This window comes from Sphaeramia orbicularis, chromosome 18 (genome assembly GCF_902148855.1).
Source record: "Sphaeramia orbicularis chromosome 18, fSphaOr1.1, whole genome shotgun sequence".
In the NCBI taxonomy this organism is placed as follows: Eukaryota; Metazoa; Chordata; class Actinopteri; order Kurtiformes; family Apogonidae; genus Sphaeramia; species Sphaeramia orbicularis.
Window position 1 is genome coordinate 1,735,699 of NC_043974.1, and position 27,500 is coordinate 1,763,198.

Consider the following 27,500-nt stretch of genomic DNA (forward strand, 5'->3'; position numbering starts at 1 on the left):
CCAGCGGTACCGGCAGGCCACACTTCAGTCCATACCAAGTTCTCGGGCCACGGTTTCGGTACATGTGGTTTTTTTTTTCCCAAAATGACTTTTTTTTTTTTGCTTGTCGGCAAAAACTGAATTTCCCAGTAGGAAAGGGCTGGAAAAAAAATCATACACAATCATTTTTTTTCATGTCAGACAATATAGATATGTATGACGATAGAAATCCAACCCCCTATTTTTGTCCAGCTTATACTTTTGTGTTCCTCATCAGTCAGTTGTGAAGACATCAGAAGGTTACTTAGATTTAAATCTGATTATTTTCTGTCAAGAGGATGAACATGACAGATATACTGAAGAACATTATCCAACTGTTTCAAATAAATGACACAGGTCCATATATTAAAATTCAACTACAAGTCTAAGCAGCAAGAAAAGCTTTCCAGTTGAAAAGAGAGCACAAACTAAACAGACCAACAGGCCCAGTATCTGTGTTCTTTGTCTGTGGGTGTCTGTACAACCACAGCTCCCACTGCTTACGAACCGGCTCACACAGTCAGTCTCACCACAGCTCTGACCTGTTTTGGATTCCACACCGTTCTTCAGTTTAGACAGGACTGAAGCTAATGCTGTCACTCATCTGCCTCTGTCTGACACTCAGTGGGCGGAGCCACGGTGACATCACGTGCCAGACCCTCTATTCATCTAAATAAAATCTGATTTGATTGACTTTCTGCTCATTGCACTCCTGGATACATGCTAATGGCACTTCATTTCCATCTACTTGTACACGTGTAATGGCAATAAATTTGAATCTGAAGAACAAAACAACCACATTAAGGTCTAAAATGAAACAAAGAAACGCTGACAAAACTAAATTACATCATAATCAGCTCCACTTGATTAGTCTAATTCTACAAATATCAACATTTATCTGGGTTATAGACCAGAAAAACTACATTTATGAACAAGTGAAACTCCTAGAAGCACACTGAACGTAGTGTCAACAGACAGTCAGTGTTTTCTATGTTCATTATTAATGCTGAGTGAAGGAACTGGATTTACATGAGTCGCCTGAAATGTTACAAACAGACTGAACCCTGGTCATCCCCTCAGGTGATATGTGTGTGTTGTGTGTGTGTGTGTTATGTGTGTGTTTATTGTGTGTTCACACACACACACACACACACACACATAGGTGCAGGTCTAAACTCAGACCAGAGCAGGTGTGTCTGCTGAAAGAATGTTTACCGAAACCAGACACAGACAGTGTGTGTGTGTGTGCATGTGTGTATGTGTGTGTGTGTGTGTGTGTTCCACAGTCTGCTGGATAAAGCAGGTTGAGGGAAAGTAAAAGGGCGAGTCACTGAGAACAGACCAACCAACAACCTGCATACAAGGAGTGACTGAAAATGTTGGAGTCTAACATGGACAGGATTCAGATATGCAGACCAAATGCTGGTCCATGAAATCTGTCACATATGTGAAAATCCTATCCACTACATGATCTTGGTCAGATCAGTCTTTTTCCGGTTTTCCAGCTCCATGAACTTTGTGTATCCAGTGTTCCTGACAAATGGACAAACTGGAGTATGAGGCTGATTAGACTGTGGTGAGACTGAGGTCCAACACTATCAGCCTGAGACCAAGGAGCAGGAAAACTGGGGAACATCCAAAACCTCTAACCCTGACCCTGTTCCTAACCCTGACCCTTGTCCTAACCCTAACCCTGTTCCTAACCCTGTTCCTAACCCTAACCCTGTTCCTAACCCTAACCCTAAAACCTGTTCCTAACCCTGTTCCTAACCCTGACCCTGTTCCTACCCTGTTCCTAACCCTGACCCTGTCCTGACCCTGACCCTGTTCCTAACCCTAACCCTGTTCCTAACCTTGTTCCTAACCCTGACCCTGTTCCTAACCCTGTTCCTAACCCTAACCCTGTTCCTAACCCTAACCCTGTTCCTAACCCTAACCCTGTTCCTAACCCTGTTCCTAACCCTAACCCTGTTCCTAACCCTAACCCTGTTCCTAACCTAACCCTAAACCTGTTCCTAACCCTGTTCCTAACCCTGACCCTGTTCCTGACCCTGTTCCTAACCCTGACCCTGTTCCTAACCTGTTCCTAACCCTGACCCTGTTCCTAACCCTGTTCCTAACCCTGACCCTGTTCCTAACCCTGACCCTGTTCCTAACCCTAACCCTGTTCCTAACCTTGTTCCTAACCCTGACCCTGTTCCTAACCCTGTTCCTAACCCTGACCCTGTTCCTAACCCTAACCCTGTTCCTAACCCTAAACCTGTTCCTAACCCTGACCCTGTTCCTAACCCTAACCCTGTTCCTAACCCTAAACCTGTTCCTAACCCTGACCCTGTTCCTAACCCTAACCCTGTTCCTAACCCTAAACCTGTTCCTAACCCTGACCCTGTTCCTAACCCTAACCCTGTTCCTAACCCTAAACCTGTTCCTAACCCTGTTCCTAACCCTGGTCCTAACCCTAACCCTGTTCCTAACCCTAACCCTGTTCCTAACCCTAAACCTGTTCCTAACCCTGTTCCTAACCCAAACCCTGTTCCTAACCCTAAACCTGTTCCTAACCCTAAACCTGTTCCTAACCCTGTTCCTAACCCTGACCCTGTTCCTAACCCTAACCCTGTTCCTAACCCTAAACCTGTTCCTAACCCTGTTCCTAACCCTAACCCTAAACCTGTTCCTAACCCTAAACCTGTCCTAACCCTAACCCTGTTCCTAACCCTAACCCTGTTCCTAACCCTAACCCTTTTCCTAACCCTAAACCTGTTCCTAACCCTAACCCTGTTCCTAACCCTAACCCTGTTCCTAACCCTAACCCTGTTCCTAAACCTGTTCCTAACCCTGTTCCTAACCCAAACCTGTTCCTAACCCTAACCCTGTTCCTAACCCTAAACCTGTTCCTAACCCTGTTCCTAACCCTGACCCTGTTCCTAACCCTGTTCCTAACCCTAACCCTGTTCCTAACCCTTCCTAACCCTAACCTAAACCTGTTCCTAACCCTAACCCTAAACCTGTTCCTAACCCTAACCCTGTTCCTAACCCTAACCCTGTTCCTAACCCTAACCCTAAACCTGTTCCTAACCCTAACCTGTCCTAACCCTAACCCTAAACCTGTTCTAACCCTAACCCTGTTCCTAACCCTAACCCTGACCCAACCCCACAGAAGTCAAAGGTCGTACACATACTTGCTGACAGCCTCATACTCCAGTTTGTCCATTTTTCAGGAAAGTGTTCATGGACCACATTTGGTCTGCATATCTGAATCCTGTCCATGTTAGACTCCAAACTTTCAGTCGTCCCTCATAAACCCTCTCTGAGGTTCAGGTCCTTCACATATTTCATGTACACCTCAGTGGTTTGGTTTTCACAGGATGTCCTGCTTTTTCACATTTTTAACCCCTCAGCCAACTTGACCAGAGGGCTGTTGGGATGGTTTTGTCCTCTGTCTGTCGTCTGTCTGTCTGTCATCTGTCTGTCCATCTGTCTGTCTGTCCATTCTGTCTGTCTGTCCATCTGTCTGTCTGTCTGCCATCTGTCTGTCTGTCCATCTGTCCGTCTGTCTGTCTGTCTGTCCATCTGTCTGTCTGTCCATCTGTCTGTCTGTCCATTCTGTCCGTCTGTTTGTCTGTCTGTCCATCTGTTGGTCTGTCCATCTGTCTGTCTGTCCATCTGTCCATCTGTCTGTCTGTCCATTCTGTCCGTCTGTTTGTCTGTCTGTCTGTCCATCTGTCTGCCTGTCCATCTGTCTGTCCATCGTCTGTCTGTCCGTCTGTCTGCCTGTCCATCTGTCTGTCTGTCCATCTGTCGGTCTGTCTGTCTGTCCATCTGTCTGCCTGTCCATCTGTCTGTCTGTCCATCTGTCTGTCTGTCCATTCTGTCCGTCTGTTTGTCTGTCTGTCTGTCCATCTGTCTGCCTGTCCATCTGTGTCCATCTGTCCGTCTGTCTGTCTGTCTGTCCGTCTGTCTGTCTGCCTGTCCATCTGTCTGTCTATCCATCTGTCTGCCTGTCCATCTGTCTGTCTGTCTGTCCATCTGTCTGCCTGTCCATCTGTCCATCTGTCTGTCTGTCCATCTGTCTGCCTGTCCATCTGTCTGTCTGTCCATCTGTCTGTCTGTCCATCTGTCTGCCTGTCCATCTGTCTGTCCATCTGTCTGTCTGTCTGTCCGTCGTCTGTCTGCCTGTCTGTCTGTCTGTCCATCTGTTGTGTCCATCTGTCTGTCTGTCCATCTGTCCATCTGTCTGTCTGCCTGTCCATCTGTCTGCCTGTCCATCTGTCTGTCTGTCCATTCTGTCCGTCTGTCTGTCTGTCTGTCTGCCTGTCCATCTGTCTGCCTGTCCATCTGTCTGTCTGTCCATTCTGTCCGTCTGTTTGTCTGTCTGTCTGTCCATCTGTCTGTCTGTCTGTCCATCTGTCTGTCTGTCTGTCTGCCTGTCCATCTGTCTGCCTGTCCATCTGTCTGCCTGTCCATCTGTCTGTCCGTCTGTCCGTCTGTCTGTCTGTCTGTCCGTCCGTCTGTCTGTCTGTCTGCCTGTCTGTCCATCTGTCTGTCTGTCCATCTGTCTGCCTGTCCATCTGTCTGTCTGTCATCTGTCTGTCTGTCCATCTGTCTGCCTGTCCATCTGTCTGTCTGTCCATCTGTCTGCCTGTCCATCTGTCTGCCTGTCCATCTGTCTGCCTGTCCATCTGTGTCTGTCTGTCTGCCTGTCCATCTGTCTGCCTGTCCATCTGTCTGTCTGTCTGTCTGTCCATCTGTCTGTCCATCTGTCCGTCTGTCTGTCTGTCTGTCCGTCCGTCTGTCTGTCCGTCTGCCTGTCTGTCCATCTGTCTGTCTGTCCATCTGTCTGTCTGTCCATCTGTCTGTCTGTCCATCTGTCTGTCTGTCCATCTGTCTGTCTGTCCATTCTGTCCAACCACACTATGGTATATTACTTCCGTGCGTCACCAGCTCAGCAGGTTTCAGAGCCTGTCCATGCAGATGCAGGTGTAATCACTTACTATTTCACTGTTCTTGGTCTTAAAAGACATTTAAACAAAGACGAGGAGGACATGAGTCAACCATTTAGAGCAGCTACTGCATTCCCAACCAACAGAGGGAACTACTGCAGCAGGTCAGATGTGTTTGACTGGTGTCAGTGACAACACCCAGACTGGACCAACCAGTCCACCTGCTGGATCCTTCTGCAGTCCCAACATGACCTCCTGTCTCTGATCTGAAGTCACATGGGTCTTATTCAAAAGTCAGTCTGTCTTTCTGTTTGTACAATAAAACTAAACTTGCCTGTGTATAAATGTAATATTTCTCAACTTAAAACACAAGTTTTTAAAGAGATGAGAGAGAAAACTGTTGTCGACTGCATTAGGTTTGTTTGTTTGACTGATGTGATCCAAATTTACTCTAAAAAGTCACACAACTGTTTACTTATGAAGAAAACAGACCAAGTGGCCCAAGGATTACCAAAACATGCAAGGAGAAAACGTTGTGTCGAGGAATTCTTATGTTCGGTGAAAAAGCAGAAACCTCTCAACTCCTAGTGTAACTCCTGAACATAAGGCATAGCGGTGAACCTGACAGTGTTTTCAGCTGTGGTCTCCTAAAGCGTTCACATCTGCAATCTGCAACATGTAAGGGCACATGTACAGGAGTCTGGCATTTCCAAAATATAACATGTATACTATGAAAGCCAAGGGTCTGTGGAATGAATTTTCTCATGGTGAAACTGTCCTGCGTTCCTTTCATATAATGAGTGCAGTGTGTTTGTGCTTCTAGAAGCTGCTTCAGCCTTTTGAGTCATGGTCGGTAAAACTTTAGAAGACTGACTTGTTCTTGTAGGTTGAGTCCAAACATTGCAGACAGTGTGTGGTGCATGGCTGGCTTCATAGTCACTCTCACAGCTGACTTGACAATGTGTACGTTTACAAATGGATCGCTGGTATTGTCTCCAAATGTATTTTGGGTAAAACCGTCATGAAGAGCCGTCCACAGATGGAATCATCCACCACCGGTGAACACAGAGTGCAGACATGTGGATCTGAACGGAGGAGGTCAGAAGAGGCAGTTACAGCACAGTGGAGCGGACAGAACGCAAGGAAAAGGAGAAGAGAGAGCAGGGAAAAAGACTAGTTAAGGTGTAGGACCCTTTTTTTTTGTCTGTCCAACTCCTAATCCTACTGGAGATGAACTGGAAACCACTATCAGTGACTGAAGCCCCCAGTACTGACCCCACAGACAGTCAGATGTCCAGGTTTAATTCACACCATCACTGACAGTGTGTGAGTGAACTGGAAACTGTGGACAGGTGCACCTGCAGAGGGAACTGGGAAGTCCATACGGACTGGACTGGGGCTGGGGGTGAAGAGTTCATAAGACCAGGGGACAGTCCTGGTACTGGACCAGCAGACCCCCCCCCCCTCATCTGTGCTGCGAAGGGAAGTATCAGATACTGAATAAAAAAGCAGCAGGCCCATTCTCAAATAATAAGCTCATAAAAACCAACCAGCAATTTTTTCCACTGAGAATGAGCGAACCAAGAAGATGGACGTACGGCGCAGAGTAAATGAGTTCACAGAGCGCAGGCTCACCGTGTGCCCTTTAAACAGAGCTGAGTAGGTCCACTACTGTTACTGTACAGAGGGAATGCACATCTGTCACTTCCCCCAGGCCACGCCCCCAGGCCACGCCCTCTCAGTCAGACTGAGCGGCAAAAAAAAAGGGCTCAACATGGCGGAGTATAGCAGTAACTGCAGCCAGAGCAGAAAACGTGGAATATGAAATTAAAGACAACTGGACTGGACATGGATCCATCCAAGCTACCAAAAAACCAGTGTTCTGCCAACACTGATCTGGGACAGAAATCACCTATCCTGACATTTACATGAACCTGAGTTCAACGCCGGGAAAATCCCCAATGCAAAGGCTGAAAGCATCCAACAGACCCAGAGCTGTGTCCATCCTGGTCCTGGTTCATTAGAGGATTCCAGCTGGTGAGTGCTTTCATTCAACATACTATTGTTTTGGAGGTTTTGTGTCAGTGCAGATGCATTTTGTTGGCGGTGATTTGGGCGGTAAAGGCCCAGCAGTAGTGCTCACAGTTCACTACTGATTTACTGGAGTTGAACCCTTAGTACTGACCCAAGTGAGTGGATGATCTACTGGTACTGTGGAGATTTAAGGAGAGTTCACATCAAATACTGGATCCAACACAGATCCAACAGCTGTGTGCTAGAGGAGCCCTGATCTGGAAAACTAGGTTAGCCTCAGTTAAGCTAGTTTACAAATCATGTAGAGCACAAGGTTCACAATCACACAACTGAAGACACAAATGGTTCAGTTCTGAAACATAGAACTAAATGACAGATGCTAACATGAAGAGCTTTACTAAGAAGGAACGTTAGCCAAAACCAGATGGAATTTAAGGGATGAGTTTACACCAGAACACAGCACAAATGAACGTTAGCTGACACAAACACAGGTTTGGTTGTCTGGATTCCAGTTCTGTCTGAATTGCAGCGATCCATCTGCTTCTTCTGTCTGTGGCTTTAGGTCTCGCTAAAACCAGAGCTCCAGTGCTTTTAAACCTATTTGTGCGATCAATGCACAACAGCTTTGACCCATTTTTTAGATTGTTCTAAAGTTTTCACAGTATTCAAGACAAAGCTGCTACTCATCTGCCTCTGTCTGACACTCAGTGGAGGTAACTGCGGTGACTTCCACTAGCGCTGACGTCACGTGCACACCCTCTATCTGTGATTGTACGTGAACTTGTGGGGCGCCGTGCCAACTTTCTAAAACGTTGTAGCTGTTGATCCAGTATCCTGCTGTGCTGTCAGTAGCTGAAGTGTTTGGTTTCAGTGTTTGTCAGACTGATGTGATGTTCATGTCCATTTGATTGATGTCAAAATGACGTGGTCGCTGTCCGTGGTGCTGAACCCTTACTATTCCATTCTTTGAGTTGTGTGTCAAACTGTAATATCGCCTGTAAGAGCCGCTGTTGTGTGCATGTGTATGTTGTTAAGTGATGCAATTACAAACTTATTAGGTTTAAAGGGCCCGGTCATGTGCACCGCCCCAGCCCCGGACTGACATGTTCCACCACTGCATGAATATACAACAGCATAAAAATGACCACATCTAGAAGGTGCTGGTTTTCAATAAGAGCCAAAGAAGAGAAACCCAAACCTGAAACGAATCAGATAATTGAGCTAAAGCACAAACATTCGCACAGCTCGACAGGAAAACACTAATACATACACATGTGATTAGAAGGAAGCAAACCAATCCATTCCACTCCTATCTAATCAACTACACTGTTAGTGCTTGAGTCCTTTCATTAAATAGAAAGTGGATCTAACTCAGAAGTCTGCAGATAAAGGGGATAAAAGTACTATATATAAACTGACCTATATATGTGTGGTGTGTGTGCAGAGCTGCACAAATACTGGGACGCTGGAGCAAAACAGAAACACATGATTTACAATTCCAATGTGGAAACACTGGCACTGCCTTTGAGCTGAAGTGAAGAAAAAGAAACAATCTACATAATCAATAAGTCTGCAGAGACACACACACACACACACAAATAAATAAATAAATAAATAACTACATCAGTCAGTTCCGACCCACACATGCAGTGGGGTTCCTACCTTTCCAGTGATGGCCGACCAGACTTTAAGTGTGTGTCGTCAGAGCCGCTGACGATCAGGTCACCGCTGAACTGGAGGCATGTGATCACATGATCGTCATGACCTTTAGCACCTACAGAGAAATGAAGAGTTTCATTGTGTTCATAAATACTCCATTACATTCAGTGGACAATGGAAACGAGGACTTGAAGCAGACAGATGAGGGACTCTGCCGTTTCCATTTTTAACCACATTTCACAGTTAAATATGGTCCTTTTTCTTCCTCTGCAGGTCTGACGGCCGTTTTCACATCATGTTCCTGTCCAGTCATGTTTCTACATGGGAGGAGTTTTGACGTTTGTGATAAACTGGGATGTGTGATCAAAGTTCAGTGTGTGGTTCAAACTCTGGGTTTCTGAAGCTCCATCAGCTCATTCAAAGCCTTTTGGATTTCCTGGAAACAGCAGAGTCACAAAGCTGACCATGGGGCTGTTCTGCAGAGCTCATGTCCAGTGTGTCCACCCAGGTCTTTTATTGATTTATTTATTTAGTATTGGGATCCCATCAGCTGATGCAGGACATCAGCTGTCCTGGGCTCTTCCCATTCCAAACACACATGCAGGATCCATTTACAAGCATAAAAACTATGGGATTCACCCTGAGATGTCCTTCTTCAGAACACTCAACAGTCAGACAAAACTACGGTAACAATTATAGCAATACTGCAGGATCAGATAAAAACAACTCAGACAAACAAAAAACTAAGTAATAATATTCAATAAATAAGTGTAAGTGTAATTGTGTGTGTGTAGGTGTGTGTGTGTGTGTGTGTGTGTGTGGGGGGGGGGGGGTCAGAGCGACGTGTCAGCTGGGTAGACAAGAGACTGGGGCTTTGGAACAAATTAATATTCAGAGTGTTTCTAATGTGTACCATGGGTTCTCCAGTGTTTCTAATGTGTACATGGGTTCTCCAGTGTTTCTAATGTGACCATGGGTTCCGGTGTTTCTAATGTGTACCATGGGTTCTCCGGTGTTTCTAATGTGTACCATGGGTTCTCCAGTGTTTCTAATGTGTACCATGGGTTCTCCGGTGTTTTTAATGTGTACCATGGGTTCTCCGGTGTTTCTAATGTGTACCAGGGTTCTCCGGTGTTTTTAATGTGTACCATGGGTTCTCCGGTGTTTTAATGTGTACCATGGGTTCTCCAGTGTTTCTAATGTGTACCATGGGGTTCTCCGGTTGTGTTTTAATGTGTACCATGGGTTCTCGGTGTTTCTAATGTGTACCATGGGTTCTCCGGTGTTTTTAATGTGTACCATGGGTTCTCCGGTGTTTCTAATGTGTACCATGGGTCTCCGGGTTTTAATGTGTACCATGGGTTCTCCGGTGTTTCTAATGTGTACCATGGGTTCTCCGGTGTTTCTAATGTGTATCATGGGTCCTCCGGTGTTTTAATGTGTACCATGGGTTCTCCGGTGTTTCTAATGTGTACCATGGGTTCTCCGGTGTTCTAATGTGTACATGGGTCCTCCGGGTTTTTAATGTGTACCATGGGTTCTCCGGTGTTTCTAATGTGTACCATGGGTTCTCCGGTGTTCTAATGTGTACCATGGGTCCTCCGGTGTTTTTAATGTGTACCATGGGTTCTCCGGTGTTCTAATGTGTACCATGGGTCCTCCGGTGTTTTTAATGGTACCATGGGTTCTCCAGTGTTTCTAATGTGTACCATGGGTTCTCCGGTGTTTCTAATGTGTACCATGGGTTCTCGGTGTTTCTAATGTGTACCATGGGTTCTCCGGTGTTTCTAATGTGTACCATGGGTTCTCCGGTGTTCTAATGTGTACCATAGGTTCTCCGGTGTTTCTAATGTGTACCATGGGTTCTCCAGTTTCTAATGTGTACCATGGGTTCTCCAGTGTCCCCGTTCCTCCAGTTGTTCTCGATGCGGTGTTGTCTGATGTAGGCCGACTTCCACGGACTGACGGCAGCACCTGGCCTCACACATGTCCTCCTCCAAGATGAACTATACTGGGATATACCTGAAAGGAAGTACAAATACACAGATGAACTATACTGGGATATACCTGAAAGGAAGTACAAATACACAGATGAACTACTGGGATATACCTGAAAGGAAGTACAAATACACAGATGAACTATACTGGGATATACCTGAAGGAAGTACAAATACACAGATGAACTATACTGGGATATACCTGAAAGGAAGTACAAATACACAGATGAACTATACTGGGATATACCTGAAAGGAAGTACAAATACACGATGAACTATACTGGGATATACCTGAAAGGAAGTACAAATACATAGATGAACTATACTGGGATATACCTGAAAGGAAGTACAAATACACAGATGAACTATACTGGGATATACCTGCAGAAATAAGGACAAATACAACTGTAGTACTGTTCAGTTTACTAAAGGAACACACTCAGCTTTTCTGGTTGGTTTTTTTTTTACATGATGCTAACATTACTTAGCCTCGTTGGTACGGCTGCAGTGTGATGCTAATATTAGGTAGCCTCCTTGGTACGGCTGCAGTGTGATGCTAATATTAGGTAGCCTCGTTGGTACGGCTGCAGTGTGATGCTAACATTAGTTAGCCCGTTGGTACGGCTGCAGTGTGATGCTAACATTAGGTAGCCTTGTTGGTACGGCTGCAGTGTGATGCTAACATTAGGTAGCCTCCTTGGTACGGCTGCAGTGTGATGCTAATATTAGGTAGCCTCCTTGGTACGGCTGCAGTGTGATGCTAACATTAGGTAGCCTCGTTGGTACGGCTGCAGTGTGATGCTAAATTAGGTAGCCTCGTTGGTACGGCTGCAGTGTGACGCTAACATTAGTTAGCCTCGTTGGTACGGCTGCAGTGGACGCTAACATTAGTTAGCCTCGTTGGTACGGCTGCAGTGTGATGCTAACATTAGTTAGCCTCGTTGGTACGGCTGCAGTGTGACGCTAACATTAGGTAGCCTCGTTGGTACGGCTGCAGTGTGATGCTAACATTAGGTAGCCTCGTTGGTACGGCTGCAGTGTGATGCTAACATTAGTTAGCCTCGTTGGTACGGCTGCAGTGTGACGCTAACATTAGGTAGCCTCGTTGGTACGGCTGCAGTGTGATGCTAACATTAGGTAGCCTCGTTGGTACGGCTGCAGTGTGATGCTAACATTAGGTACCCTCGTTGGTACGGCTGCAGTGTGATGCTAATATTAGGTAGCCTCGTTGGTACGGCTGCAGTGTGATGCTAATATTAGGTAGCCTCGTTGGTACGGCTGCAGTGTGATGCTAATATTAGGTAGCCTCGTTGGTACGGCTGCTCAGTGCTGGAAGTGAATCTCAGCTGACTGGCAAAGCGCCCAGAGGGAAACACACACACACACACACACAGATACTGCATTGCGCTGTATTTTCTCTGTTTGTTCTGTATATTTCTCTGTTTGTTCTGTATATTTTCTCTGTATTTTCTGTTTGTTCTGTGTTTTCTCTGTTTGTTCTGTGTATTTCTCTGTATTTTCTCTGTTTGTTCTGTGTATTTTCTCTGTATTTTCTCTGTTCGTTCTGTATATTGTCTCTATATTTTCTCTGTTCGTTCTGTATATTGTCTCTATATTTTCTGTTTGTTCTGTGTATTTTCTCTGTTTGTTCTGTATATTTTCTCTGTATTTTCTCTGTTTGTTCTGTATATTTTCTCTGTATTTTCTGTTTGTTCTGTGTATTTTCTCTGTTTGTTCTGTATATTTTCTCTGTATTTTCTGTTGTTCTGTGTATTTCTCTGTTTGTTCTGTGTATTTTCTCTGTATTTCTCTGTTCGTTCTGTATATTTTCTCTATATTTTCTCTGTTTGTTCTGTATATTTTCTCTGTTTGTTCTGTATATTTCTCTGTATTTTCTCTTTTGTTCTGTATATTTCTCTGTTTTCTGTTTGTTCTGTGTATTTTCTCTGTTTGTGTGTTTTCTCTGTATTTTCTCTGTTGTTCTGTATATTTTCTCTATATTTTCTCTGTTTGTTCTGTATATGTCTCTATATTTCTGTTTGTTCTGTGTATTTTCTCTGTTTGTTCTGTATATTTTCTCTGTATTTTCTCTGTTTGTTCTGTATATTTTCTCTGTATTTTCTGTTTGTTCTGTATTTTCTCTGTTTGTTCTGTATATTTCTCTATATTTTCTCTGTTTGTTCTGTATATTTTCTCTGTATTTTCTGTTTGTTCTGTGTATTTTCTCTGTTTGTTCTGTGTATTTTCTCTGTATTTTCTCTGTTCGTTCTGTATATTTTTCCTATATTTTCTCTGTTTGTTCTGTATATTTTCTCTGTTTTTCTGTTTGTTCTGTGTATTTTCTCTGTTTGTTCTGTGTATTTTTCTCTGTATTTTCTCTGTTCGTTCTGTATATTTTCTCTATATTCTCTGTTTGTTCTGTATTTTTCTCTATATTTTCTCTGTTTGTTCTGTATATTTTCTGTGTATTTCTCTGTTTGTTCTGTATATTTTCTCTGTATTTCTCTGTTTGTTCTGTATATTGTCTCTATATTTTCTGTTTGTTCTGTATATTTTCTCTGTATTTTCTCTGTTTTTCTGTATATTTTCTCTGTTTGTTCTGTATATTTTCTCTGTTTTCTCTGTTTGTTCTGTGTATTTTCTCTGTATTTTCTCTGTTCGTTCTGTATATTTCTCTATACTTTCTCTGTATTTTCCTGTCCCTCTCAGGTTGTAAATCCCTGTAAACCAGGTGTTCTTCTGTTGTATTTGTGTCCTGTTTTCCTTATTTCCCAGCTGTAAACACACCTGCAGTGTGGACGCTCAGTCTCAGTCATAGCAGTAAAAACAACAGCATTATTTGTCTTATTTACAGTGAATCCACAGAACATTTGGAACAATATCCAGGGGAAAAGTAAAATGAGGACATGAGGTTGAGACCGAGGCGGAGTCAATAATGTGAAGAAGACGTCATGAATCACCACATAAATCCGACTTATTTGATTCTCTGCACATCAGTTAATGAATATACCAGTCAGGTGTCATGTCTGTATGTGATTATTAATGTGAAAAAGGCCATCTTCTGTTTGTTATGTCAACACTTTGTGTATGAAATGCATGATATTGTTTGTGTATAACCAATATGTGAAATTTAAGGCACATTCATGTCACTCAAATGCACTGAAACACCATCCTCTTAGACAAAATAGTAAACAATTATGGTGCACATATGAGATGGAAATGTAATCCGATAAATGAAGACCAAATCTAAATGGAAAAAGACAATCCGTGTCAGATTACCAGTGTTTCTGCTGGCACATCGCCACCACAAAATCCTTGCTGCCACAACATACATTTGATACCACCCCACCCCCACCCCCCAAACAAATCAGTAATAGGCCTACACATTAGACCACAGGTGTCAAACATGCGTCCCACCAAAGGGTCCAATCTGGGCCTTAGGATGAATGTGTGAAATGCAAAAATTACACTGAAATATTAACAATCAGTAGTGTCAAAACATTTTACTTCAGGTTCCATACAAACACACATAAACCAATTAGATCTCAACTGGGTCAGACCAGAAAAATACTGTCATAATAACCTAGAAATAATGACAACTGCAGATTTTCATCTTCCTATTAGTGTAAAAAAAAAGGAAAACTGTATGAAAATGTTTACATTAACAAACTATCCTTTTACAAAAAATGTGAATAACCTGAAGAAATATGAACAAACGGAAATGTCTTCAGAAAAGTAAATGCAATGTAATCAGTCTTATGTGTGTTTGTAATTGTAATGTAAGTTTTAACGCACATACGTAAATGATAAACTGATAAAACTGAGGAAGAATGAGTTAAAACTGCACTTGTTTTTCTTAGACATTTCAGTTGTTCATGTTATTCAGATTTTTAAGGAAACGATGTAGATATAAACATTATCGTGACGTAATTGTACTTTTTTCACTGGTATTATGTTACTGGTTTGGCCCACTGCAGATTAAACTGGGAACTGAACTAACAGGAGTTTGACAGCCCTGCATTAGGCCATTCATTCACTCACTCATTCATTCACTCATTCATTTTCTGAACCCCCTTTATCCTCACTGGGGTCAGGGGGGCGGAGCCTATCCCAGCTCCTTATGGGTGAAGGCGGGGTTCACCCTGGACATGTGACCAGTTCATCACATTCACACCTATGGTGATTCAGATGAACCCATGAACCTATCAGAGCATGTGTTTGGATGGTGGGAGGAGCCAGAGAACCCACCCCACCCCCATCGACATGTTGGAATCGAACTCAGGACCCCCCCCCCCCACACACACACACACACACTAGGCCATGCATATTAAAGTGTTGAATACAAAGTGTTCAGGTGTAACACCATGGACCAGTATGTGCACTGGTTCTGTCTTCCATCTTCATCTCTACCAGATGTGCTCCACACCTGCAATGTCAGACGCTCCCCTACTCGGACAAACGGCCCCAGATGAGTCCCCACAGACGTTCAGAGTCATTCTGCACTGCACACAACTATGTCACTGAGTGGGTCATGACTCAGTAATGAACACTGTGTTTGTTATTAAATGTTATTAAATGTTATTAAATGCTGTTGTATGTAGTTATTTTCTTTCCTTAAAAATGCAGAAGACAAACCAGCAGATCAAATCCACTGGGAGATGACAGAGGAAAACTACAAGCACTCGTAGAGCGCACACCTCCACCAAGGCAGGTCAGTGCCCCCCCCACCCCTGATCACCACCAAAATGTAATCATTTGTTCCTTGTGTCAGTGTCAACATTTACTGAAATTTTCATCCAAACGTGTCCAGAACTTTTGGAGTTACTTACACACACACACAGACAGACAAACCAGCGCTGACAAAAACATAACAGAGGTCAGCAGAGGTAATTAATAAACACATCTAGAACAGCTCACATGTGCTCACAGCTCTTCTGTGTCTGTGTTCAGATTAAATCAGTCTCAGTGAATCGAAGGAACTTTGTGTTGGTAAATGACAGTTGTTCAAATGGACAGGATTTCAGTTCTGTTCAACATGTTGATGCTCATATGAACTATGTTTTCAGCTCAAAAATGAACCATTTCAGCACAATTAATGCTATATTTTCATGTCACAAATGGACAAGTTCTATTTGAACTGAACTGAGCTGAAAAAACAAATTTCTCTCTTGGATTCCCCAGTTTTTCTTCCCAGATTCTCTCCTCCATATCACATGTTTTATTTGTACAGGTTCAGTCTGGAGTATGGTGCTGATCCATCCTTCTGTTCCACCAATACATACATGAAGAATGGCACACAGCACTGTTTACATCAACACTTTACAATAAGAAGCATTTTTAGACACAAAGAACAATTCTAGATTGTTCTTTCCTCTTTAGTGTGATGCTAAACTATCCAATAAATAATAGTGCTCCTAGTTTTGCACAGGGATCATTAGTGTAACGCTGACATGGCTGCAGAGCATCAGTATGATGGGATCCACAACAACCATGTCACATCCGTCCACTGACACATTTAGTGTTTTGTGTCAGCTGGGATTGTTTTAGATCCACAATAGCAACATTTATGAAGAAGAGCACAATTAGCAATAGGAAGTAGTAAGTTTTGGGGGATTTTTGGGTGATTTTTAAGTGTTTTTTGGGTCGTTTTTAAGTGTTTTTTTGGGTAATTTTTGGGTGATTTTAAGTGTTTTAATGTGTTTAATTTCACACTCCAGTTTAGGTCTGAACCCTAAAACCAATCACACTTACCAATCCTTTGAAAGTTTATTTCTGTCAATTACTGATCCCAATTGGAAAAACAAAAAAACAGTTCTATTTGTAGTGGTCTATCGCCCTCCTGGTCCTTACTCACAGTTTTTATCAGAATTCTCTGACTTTTTATCCACTGTAGTGTTAAACTGGGATAGGATTTTAATAGTTGGGGACTTTAACATTCATGTTGATAATGACAATGACTCTTTTAGTGGAGCTTTTAGTGGCCTATTAGATGGGATTGGCTTTGTTCAAAATGTAAATAAACCAACTCACCGTCACAAGCACACCCTGGATCTGATCTTAACATATGGTATTGAGATTAGTGACCTTGTTGTCCTCCCCCATAACCCCTTACTCTCAGACCACTTTTTAATTACCTTTCAGTTTGTGCTTGAGGATAAGTCTACACCTGTGATTAAAGCTCAGATGAAAAGGACGTTATGTGATCATTCTGTCTCAAGGTATAGAGAGATAATTCAGCCAATATTTCCTTCCCTGTTGTCTGATTATGTAGAGAACATGTCTAGTCCTGCTGCATGTGATGAGTTTGTTGATAGTGCCATGCTCACACTACAGACTGCTCTGGATGTAGTTGCCCCCCTCAAGCCGAGGATTGTTAAGCCAAGGCCAGCTTCTCCTTGGTATAATGCCGAAACACGTTCCTTTAAACAAGCAGCACGTAAATTAGAGAGGCTATGGCGCCGTTCCAGCTCAGAGCATTCTTTTAGTGCCTGGAAAAACAGCTTATTGGCCTATAAGCAGGCCCTGCGTAAGGCTAAAACTAGTTACTACTCATCCTTAATCGAGAAAAACAAGAATAACCCTAGATTCCTGTTCAGCACTGTTGCCAGGCTGACAAACAGTCACAGTTCAGTAGAACCCTCTATCCCACTTACTCTCAGCTGTGATGACTTCCTACAATTCTTTAACGATAAAATCTCAACTATTAGGAACAAAATAGATGAACTACTTCCAAATATTAGGTCTGACAAAGCACAGGCTACTAACCAAGAATCTCTTCTAAACCCCCTACAATGTTAGATAATTTCTACTGTAGATGGAGCTGATGTAGCATCTATCATTATGTCCTCCAAACCATCACCTGCCTCTTAGACCCAATCCCAACCAAACTTTTAAACAGACTCTGCCCCTAACTATTGACACAATTCTAACTATAATTAATACCTCACTAGTTACTGGCTACGTGCCACAATCTTTTAAATTTGCAGTTATTAAACCACTTCTGAAAAAACCTACTCTAGATCCTGACCTCCTGGTCAGTTACAGACCTATATCTAATTTACCCTTCCTCTCAAAAGTTCTTGAAAGAGTGGTAGTTAAACAGCTGTGTCAGCATTTACAGGACAATAGTTTATTTGAACACTTCCAGTCTGGCTTTCGTGCTCATCATAGCACTGAAACGCATTAGTCAAAGTAACCAATGACTTGTTATTAGCTGCTGACGATGGTTTGGTCTCGATCCTGGTCTTATTGGACCTGAGTGCAGCTTTTGACACTATCGACCACAGTATCTTACTGCAGAGATTAGAATGGGACATAGGCATTAGAGGAGCAGCCCTCTGCTGGTTTAAATCCTATTTATCTAATAGGTACCAGTTTGTTAATGTAAACCAACAATCATCAACATATTCCAGAGTTAGTTGCGGCGTGCCACAAGGGTCGGTCCTCGGGCCCATTTTGTTTACACTATACATGCTGCCTTTAGGTAACATTATTAGAAAACATGGCATTAAGTTTCACTGTTACGCAGATGATACACAACTGTATTTATCGATTAAACCTGATCAGACCAGACAAGTAGATAAACTAAGTTCCTGTGTCCGTGACATTAAAACCTGGATGAGCGCTAATTATCTTTTACTTAACCCTGAAAAAACAGAGGTCATTATAATAGGCCCTAAAAATGCAAGAGACTCCCTATCTGACCAGATAGTCACTCTGGACAATGTGAGTGTAGCCTCTAGCACCACAGTTAGAAACCTAGGAGTTCTATTTGACCCAGATCTATCATTTAAACCACATATTAACCAAGCCTGCAGAACCGCCTTCTTCCACCTGCGCAACATAGCCAAAATTAGAAATATTCTTTCTAAAAATGATGCAGAAAAATTAGTTCATGCGTTTGTTACATCTAGATTAGATCACTGCAACTCCCTTCTCGTAGCATGTCCTAAAAGCTCTCTAAAAAGTTTCAACTGGTTCAGAACGCGGCAGCGAGACTACTAACAGGAACAAATAGAAGAGAACACATCACCCCTGTGCTCCAAGCCCTTCACTGGCTTCCAATTGAGTTTAGAATTAGATTCAAAATCCTCCTCCTCACATACAAGACCATTAATGGTATGGGCCCCTCTATCTCAGAGATGCTCTGGTGCCGTACCATCCCAACAGAACCCTTCGTTCTCAGAATGCAGGTCTACTGGTAGTTCCCAGGGTCTGTAAAAGTACAGTAGGAGCTAGAGCCTTTAGTTACCAAGCTCCTGTTTTATGGAATCAGCTTCCAGTTAACATTAAAGAGGCCGACACAGTCTCTACATTTAAGGTCAGGCTAAAAACATTCCTATTTGAAAAAGCTTATGGTCAGGCTAGTTCAAACCAGACTAAACCCACAGTTCAGTCTAAGCTGCCCTAGGAGCAAGAATGCTGGGGGAAGTACAGGCACTGAGTCCTATCTCCTGTTTCTGGTTCTACGTACCATTCTGGTCTGCACTTATATTTTAATATTTAGCCAACTTAGTTTGTGCAGTGCTATTCACCCGATGTCCCCTTTCCCCACCCTCCGGGGGAGTGGCTACTTTTTCAGTTGTAACCACTTGGGAGCCAATGATGGCAGGATCTGCGCTGACCCATCTGTGTCCTGCCCTGTCCTGTGTCCTGACCCCCTCCCCCACCTGTCTGGATGGACGTCCTCGGCCTCACCACTGTGGATGGGCCTCCTCGCCCCTGCCTGTCTCATCCAGCGGGATGGACCCCCCATGTGTCCACCCTACTGCATCCTGTAGACTAGAACTACATCTGCAAATGGACGTCCATCAGTCCTGGTGCATCTAAAGCCTGTCCGTCCATGGGAGTGGATCTCTCCTTCACTGTGGTTCTCCCCGAGGTTTCTCCCTTTTCCCACTGGGTTTTGAGTTTTTCCTTGCCGAGAAGGAGGGTCTAAGGACGGGGGATGCCCTGGACACTACTCATTTTCTTGCTGTTCATTGACTGTTGTTTACTCTAACTGACTCTTTTAAAGCCCTTTGAGATAACCTTGTTGTGATATTGGGCTATACAAATAAAGTTGAATTGAATGAATTGATTGTTTTTGGGTGGTTTTTAAGTGTTTTTGGGTAATTTTTGGGTGATTTTTAAGTGGGTTTTTTGGGTGGTTTTTTAAGTGTTTTTTGGGTGGTGTTTTAAGTGGTTTTTGGGGTAATTTTTTGGGTGATTTTTAAGTGGGTTTTTTTGGGTGGTTTTTAAGTGTTTTTGGGTAATTTTGGGTGATTTTTAAGTGTTTTTTTGGGTGGTTTTTAAGTGTTTTTTTGGGTGGTTTTTAAGTGTTTTTTGGGTAATTTTTGGGTGATTTTTAAGTGTTTTTTTGGGTGGTTTTTAAGTGTTTTTTGGGTAATTTTTGGGTGATTTTTAAGTGTTTTTTTGGGTGGTTTTAAGTGTTTTTTTTGGGTGGTTTTAAGTGTTTTTTTGGGTGGTTTTTAAGTGTTTTTGGGGTAATTTTTGGGTGATTTTTAAGGGGGTTTTTTGGGTGGTTTTAAGTGTTTTTTGGGTAATTTTGGGGATTTTTAAGTGGTTTTTTTGGGTGGTTTTTAAGTGTTTTTGGGTAATTTTTGGATGATTTTAAGTGTTTTTTGGGTGGTTTTTAAGTGTTTTTTGGGTAATTTTTGGGTGATTTTTAAGTGTTTTTTTTGGGTGGTTTTTAAGTGTTTTTGGGGTAATTTTGGATGATTTTTAAGTGGGGTTTTTTTGGGTAGTTTTAAGTGTTTTGGGGTAATTTTTGGATGATTTTTAAGTGGGTTTTTTGGGTAGTTTTAAGTGTTTTGGGTAATTTTTGGGTGATTTTTAAGTGTTTTTTTGGGTGGTTTTTAAGTGTTTTTGGGTAATTTTTGGGTGATTTTTAAGTGTTTTTTTGGGTGGTTTTAAGTGTTTTTGGGGTAATTTTTGGGTGATTTTAAGTGTTTTTTGGGTGGTTTTAAGTGTTTTGGGTAATTTTGGGTGATTTTAAGTGTTTTTTTTTGGGTAGTTTTAAGTGTTTTTGGGTGATTTTAAGTGGTTTTTTGGGTGGTTTTTAAGTGTTTTTGGGTAATTTTTGGGTGATTTTAAGGTTTTTTTGGGTGGTTTTTAAGTGTTTTTGGGGTAATTTTGGATGATTTTTAAGTGGGGTTTTTTGGGTAGTTTTTAAGTGTTTTTGGGGTAATTTTGGATGATTTAAGTGGGTTTTTTGGGTAGTTTTTAAGTGTTTTGGGTCATTTTGGGTGATTTTTAAGTGTTTTTTTGGGTGGTTTTTAAGTGTTTTTGGGTAATTTTGGGTGATTTTTAAGTGTTTTTTTGGGTGGTTTTTAAGTGTTTTTGGGGTAATTTTTGGGTGATTTTTAAGTGTTTTTTTGGGTGGTTTTTAAGTGTTTTTGGGTAATTTTTGGGTGATTTTTAAGTGGTTTTTTTTGGGTAGTTTTTAAGTGTTTGGGTGATTTTTAAGTGGTTTTTTTGGGTGGTTTTTAAGTGTTTTTTGGGTAATTTTTGGATGATTTTTAAGTGGTTTTTTTGGGTAGTTTTTAAGTGTTTTGGGGTAATTTTTGGATGATTTTTAAGTGGTTTTTTTGGGTAGTTTAAGTGTTTTTGGGTAATTTTTGGGTGATTTTTAAGTTTTTTTGGGTGGTTTTTAAGTGTTTTTGGGGTAATTTTGGGTGATTTTTAAGTGTTTTTTGGGTGGTTTTAAGTTTTTGGGTAATTTTTGGGTGCTTTTAAGTGTTTTTTTGGGTGGTTTTAAGTGTTTTTGGGTAATTTTTGGGTGATTTTTAAGTGTTTTTTTGGGTGGTTTTAAGTGTTTTTGGGGTAATTTTGGGTGATTTTTAAGTGTTTTTTTTTTGGGGGTTTTTAAGTGTTTTTGGGGTAATTTTGGGTGATTTTTAAGTGTTTTTTTGGGTGGTTTTTAAGTGTTTTTGGGTAATTTTTGGGTGATTTTTAAGTGTTTTTTGGGTAGTTTTAAGTGTTTTTGGGTAATTTTTGGGTGATTTTTAAGTGGTTTTTTTGGGTGGTTTTAAGTGTTTTTTGGGTAATTTTGGGTGATTTTTAAGTGTTTTTTTTGGGTGGTTTTAAGTGTTTTGGGGTAATTTTTGGGTGATTTTAAGTGTTTTTTTGGGTGGTTTTTAAGGTTTTTTGGGTAATTTTTGGATGATTTTTAAGTGGTTTTTTTGGGTGGTTTTTAAGTGTTTTTGGGTAATTTTGGGTGATTTTTAAGTGTTTTTTGGGTGGTTTTAAGTTTCTTGGGTAATTTTGGGTGCTTTTTAAGTGTTTTTTGGGTGGTTTTTAAGGTTTTTTGGGTAATTTTTGGGTGATTTTTAAGTGTTTTTTTGGGTGGTTTTAAGTGTTTTTGGGGTAATTTTTGGTGTGATTTTTAAGTGTTTTTTTGGGTGGTTTTTAAGTGTTTTGGGGTAATTTTTGGGTGATTTTTAAGTGTTTTTTTGGGTGGTTTTTAAGTGTTTTGGGTAATTTTTGGGTGATTTTTAAGTGTTTTTTTGGGTAGTTTTAAGTGTTTTGGGTTTTGGGTGATTTTAAGTGGTTTTTGGGTGGTTTTTAAGTGTTTTTGGGTAATTTTTGGGTGATTTTTAAGTGTTTTTTTGGGTGGTTTTAAGTGTTTTGGGGTAATTTTTGGGTGATTTTTAAGTGTTTTTTTTGGGTGGTTTTTAAGTGTTTTTGGGTAATTTTGGATGATTTTTAAGTGGTTTTTTTGGGTGGTTTTTTAAGTGTTTTTTGGGTAATTTTTGGGTGATTTTTAACCTCCTCAGATCCAGGAAATATGAGCAGTACCATTTTTTTTATTCAATCAGTGTCTATACTGGAAACATCCTGATGCAACAGTTTTTTCAGATGCAGTTTGAACATTTGATGGAATGTCCTTTGTGGTGGACAGTTTTCTTTTGTTTTGTATAAAGTTGTGAAACTCCTGTCCCACTAATAAACCATGACTCCATTCCTAATAAAGTACTGGGACTGACCAGAGCATCATGGGTAATGTCACGTCCGTCCACCAGCAAAAGTTTTCACATCCACGTGCTATTCCCAAATCCAATATTTATGAAAATAGAGCTTCCACTGTCAGAGAATCTCAGTAGTCTGTGCACTAATGGATGAGCATTATTTACACACACTTCTAGGACTTTAGGACAACTGTTTTGGACACAAACGGACACTCATGTGACCCCCGAAGGACATTTTAGCTGATATCTAAACAGAAGAAAAGAACACCTGAACTCCAGTCCCAGGTGTGGTGTTCAGTGTTTACCTTGTTCTCTGCACTTCTCCCTCCACAGCAGGTTATCTTCAGCCAGGATCCTCCAGTACCTGCAGGTCTGAGCGGCCTGCAGCAGGTCTGAGGGAGCCAGGAAGGTCAGCACGTACAGAGCCAGCTGGAACAAACAAACAAACAAACAAACAAACACTGGTTCAGTATCTACACTCCACTGAACGTCCCATTTCCACACAGACACTGAACGCCTCTCAGGTCCGTACCTCTTTGGGCAGTAGTGATATGAAGTCCCTCTGAAACTGGGGCTGGATCACCTGCATCATGTGCTTCACCTGGTTGGTCTCACACCTGTCAATCAGCTCGTCCAGAGCCAGGAGCCGCTCTGGACCGCTCCACGCCTGAAGGAGCCAAAAGAAAAGGAGGTCACTCACTTATGTTCTCTACACGCTGACAAAGACAGAAACACTCAGTCCAAACACAGTGTGATGGTGAGTACCGGCACAAAGAAGAAAGAGTCAGCAGGAAGTGATACGACCTGAAACGCTTCAGAAGAAAACTAATCACACCATCTGCAATCCTGATTCTTAACAGGACACTACAGATGGAAGCAGATGAACGTTCCAGATCACAGTTACTATGACTAAAATTATCACAGTTCTCATTATTATTGTGGTATTGATGAAATTGTGCTCAAAATGTTCAGAAAGTACTAATACACACTAAAAGAATTTAAGCAAGTTAGTTTAAAAAAATAATAAAACTAATACAATAACAGTCCCACTGTCCCTTCTGTGTCAGAAACATTCACATATTAACCCTTAGTGGTCTGAGTCTATTCTGTCTGTTTTTCAGTCCTTTTGATTTGGCCTTTATATACTATAGAAACACATGTTTACTATACCCATGTTTGGATCTGTTTTTCAGCACAACTTCATCTAGATCCTCTGTCTATTATTTTTTCACTTTAACCTATTATATTAAAATAACAGGCCAGAAAACACAAAAAAATATAAAATCCAACTTGAAAAATGTATATAATTTATTGCATAAATAACACACAGATGCTTAACGAACCTTTTCACAGACTTAAAAGTGAATATTAGTTCCAAATATTAGGTATAGAAAATTAAAATTGTAATAAATTCAAACTATACTCAAATATTTGACATAAAAGCAGATCTTTACATAGAGTTTTTTCCCCTAAAAGTGCGGTAATCAAACACAGTTATCATGAGAATTAGAATTAAACGCTAATACTAACATCTGTGATTTACCGCCGTTTATTGTTATACCAGTAATCATCACATCCCTACATGACACATTCCAAAAAGGCAGACTAGTTAAAGTGTATATATTGCTCAACAATAACTGGTGGGAATAAACAACAGTGAGGAAAATAAAAGTATGCCTTTGGTTTTAGAGTGTGCATAAGTGTTACTGAATATTCGTTATTAGCAGGAAAACACCTTTTCTGAAACAAGCCTTCATGGTTCTTCTCAAATGCACATGATCTGCTTCAGTCTACATGTAATATTCTACATCAGGGCTCTCAAACTCATTTCTTTCAGGTTCCACATTCAGCCCAATTTAATCTGTGGTGGACCAGACCAGTAAATAAGAACATGATAGCCAGTAAATAATTACAACTCTAAATTGTTTTAATGCAAAAAATAATGTTCAATTATGGTAATATTTACGTTTACAAACTATCCAAACAAAAAGGAAGTGACTAACCTGAGAAAAAAAAAAAAAAAGAATTTGTTAAGAAACAAAAGTACAATTTTATCAATATTATGCCTCGACTTATCATTTAGACATGTGCACAAAACATTTAGTAACAGGCAGAAAATTGTGAAAACTGCACTGACTTTTCTTCATTTGTTTTGTTCAAGTTACTTATCAAGTTAGTTTATTCACATTTTTTTGTTAAAGGATAGTTTGTAAATGTAAACATTTTCATAATTTCATATTTTTACCTCCGCCAAGGAGATTATGTTTTGCCAGGGTTTGTTTGTCTGTCTGTTTATTTGTTTGTTTGTCTGTCCGTTAGGTGCAACATAACTCAAAAAGTTATGGACAGATTTGGATGAAATTTTCAGGGTTTGTTGGAAATGGGATAAGGAAGAAATGATTAAATTTTGGTGGTGATCGGGGTTGGGGGGGGTCCACGGGGGGGCCACTGATCAGCCTTGGCGGAGGTCTGCGCTCTCCGAGTGCTTCTAGTTTGCACTAAATCAAAGAGAAAAAAAATGGTGTTGTCATTATTTATAGGTTATCATGATATTATTTTTGAGTTTGATGCCCTAACTTGCACTTTGTAAATTCATCCTGCAGACTGGTTTAAGCCCCCACATGGGACGCATGTTTGACACCTGTGTTCCACACGTTACAATTAAAAATATTGTCATTTATTACATCAAGTTTTTGTTTTTTGTTTTTTTTTAAACATGTTAAAAGTTTTAAATCAGTCAGACTTAATTGACTGATTCATCATTCCATGATCTTTTTTTTTGTCACTAAAATGTCAAAACTTCTGCACAAAAACACAAAATTAGGACGTTTCATTTTTTTTTTGTAAAATTTTGTAAATTTTTTATTTAGACCCATCAGAGCCATCCTCCACCCAGTGTCACAGCAGACTGTCAGAGCCTGTGTGGATGTGGGCTGGTTTAGTTTGTTACATAAGAACAGCTGGAGGCAGCGCTCATCTACTGCCCTGTGTTCGGACTTCAACGGTCCACTACACATCCAGTCAGGGGTGCACCCATACCACTGTTTTCCAGACCGAGTACCAGTACTTCCATTTGAGTACTTGCTGATACTGAGTACTGATCCTAGTCCTTAATAATCCATTCCAGTTGTTAGTTCCTTTTGTAAATGTGCTTTATTGTCGTTGTCATTAGTCTGACTGGAACATTTAATGTGTTGGAATGAGCGTTTGTCAGTTAATCCACCAGGGGGCGCGCTCTGAATTAACCATACTGGACAAATACCACGAAGAAGAGGAAAGTTTAATGAAGAAGAAGAAGAAAAAAGTCAGTAATACCAAACCTGTAGACGACAGAGGAACACTACTGTGATACTAATGTTAGTGTTTTCTCTGTAAGGTTTAAAAGTTTAGCTTCAGCAGGAAGAGAAAAGACAAATGAGACACATCATTATAAGTTATAGGTTGGTATTCTGTGTCTGGGTACTCATTCTCCATCTCCTGGAAAACAGATGAATGTAGTCAGATTACAGACAGAAGGCTGCGTCTGTATCTGAGTCTTTAACGGTACTGTCAGTCAGCCTTACTCTGTCATTTCTTTGGTTCCATCTCCACACTCTTCACACTCACACACATTCTTCCTCCTCCTCGTACCTGCTGCACTGAATGGAATGGCACACGGACACAAGTGGGATCGGTGCATTTGTATTGGATTACTTTTACGAATATGAGTACACACTGAGTATCAGAGCTGATGCCCATGCTGGTATCGGTATGGGTGCATCCCTACATGCAGCTGCAGTTTGGGACGCTGCAGGACAGGTGCACTGCTGGGGTTTGACCAGGTAAGTGAGTGCAGTCTGCATCCATTACATCATGTTCTATGAAAGGAGCCACTGAACAGCTAATTAACAGGAAGTGGACCTGTAAAAAAAAATTTAAAAATGAAAAAAAAAAGGGTTGTTTTGCACCAGATGTGACTTTTTCTGCTGCAAAAAAAGCAACACGAATTGTTCACAATGTTGGTTTTGGTGAACACACAAATCCACTCTTTTTCCAACTATCTAAAACTGTAAACTCACTGAGCTTGTGGAGCTCAAAACTGTTCAAATAATGTGTAAAGAAAAGAATAAGTGACTGCAGAAATGTTTAGTGAAAGAGAGGGAGGCTACGATTTAAGGCAGGGCTGTCCAACTCCTGTTAGTTCAGTTCCACATTCGGTTAAATGTGATCTGCAGTGGACCCAACCAGGAAAATAAGAACAGAAGAATATAGAAATAATGTCAACTCCAAACTTTTATCTGTTTACAGTGAAAAAAGTACATTTACATTCGAACAGGTTTCCATCTACAAACTATCCTTTAAAGATGTGAATAACATGAACCAACTGAACAAATCAGTGTAATTTAACACTATTCTGCCTCAGTTTATCATTTCCACATGTTCATTAGAACGTACAGATCACAATGGATCTACAAACACACAAAACATTTAAGAACAGACAGAATATTGGTACAATTGTACCGACTTCTGTTCAGAATTTCAGGTTGTTCGTATTTGTTCAGGTTATTCACATTTTTTATGATTTCTCCTTAGTTTTAGTGTAAATCCATGAAAATATTTCCATTTCCAAACAGAAACCTTGTCAGTTGTCATATTCTCTGTTCTTCTGACAGTATGTGACTGGTCCTGTCCACTGCAGACTGAACTGGTCTGATGTGGAACTGAACTAACAGGACTGGGCACATCTGAGTGGAATTCATGCATTTCACAGATTCACAGGGCCGGACCGGACCCTTTGGTGGGCTGGATTTGGGCCCAGGACGCATGTTTGACACCTTGTGATCTAAGGGGAGAATTTAATTTACAGATTCCTGAAGTACACACTAGGTTTAAAAGTTTCTGTA

At 41.2% G+C, this 27,500-nt stretch overlaps 1 pseudogene; it reads right to left on the reverse strand.

The window, feature by feature from the left end:
* Positions 1-26,459, reverse strand: part of LOC115438927 (F-box/WD repeat-containing protein 7-like) — a 41,281-nt pseudogene extending 14,822 nt beyond the window's left edge.
* Positions 26,460-27,500: the final 1,041 nt, after the last annotated feature.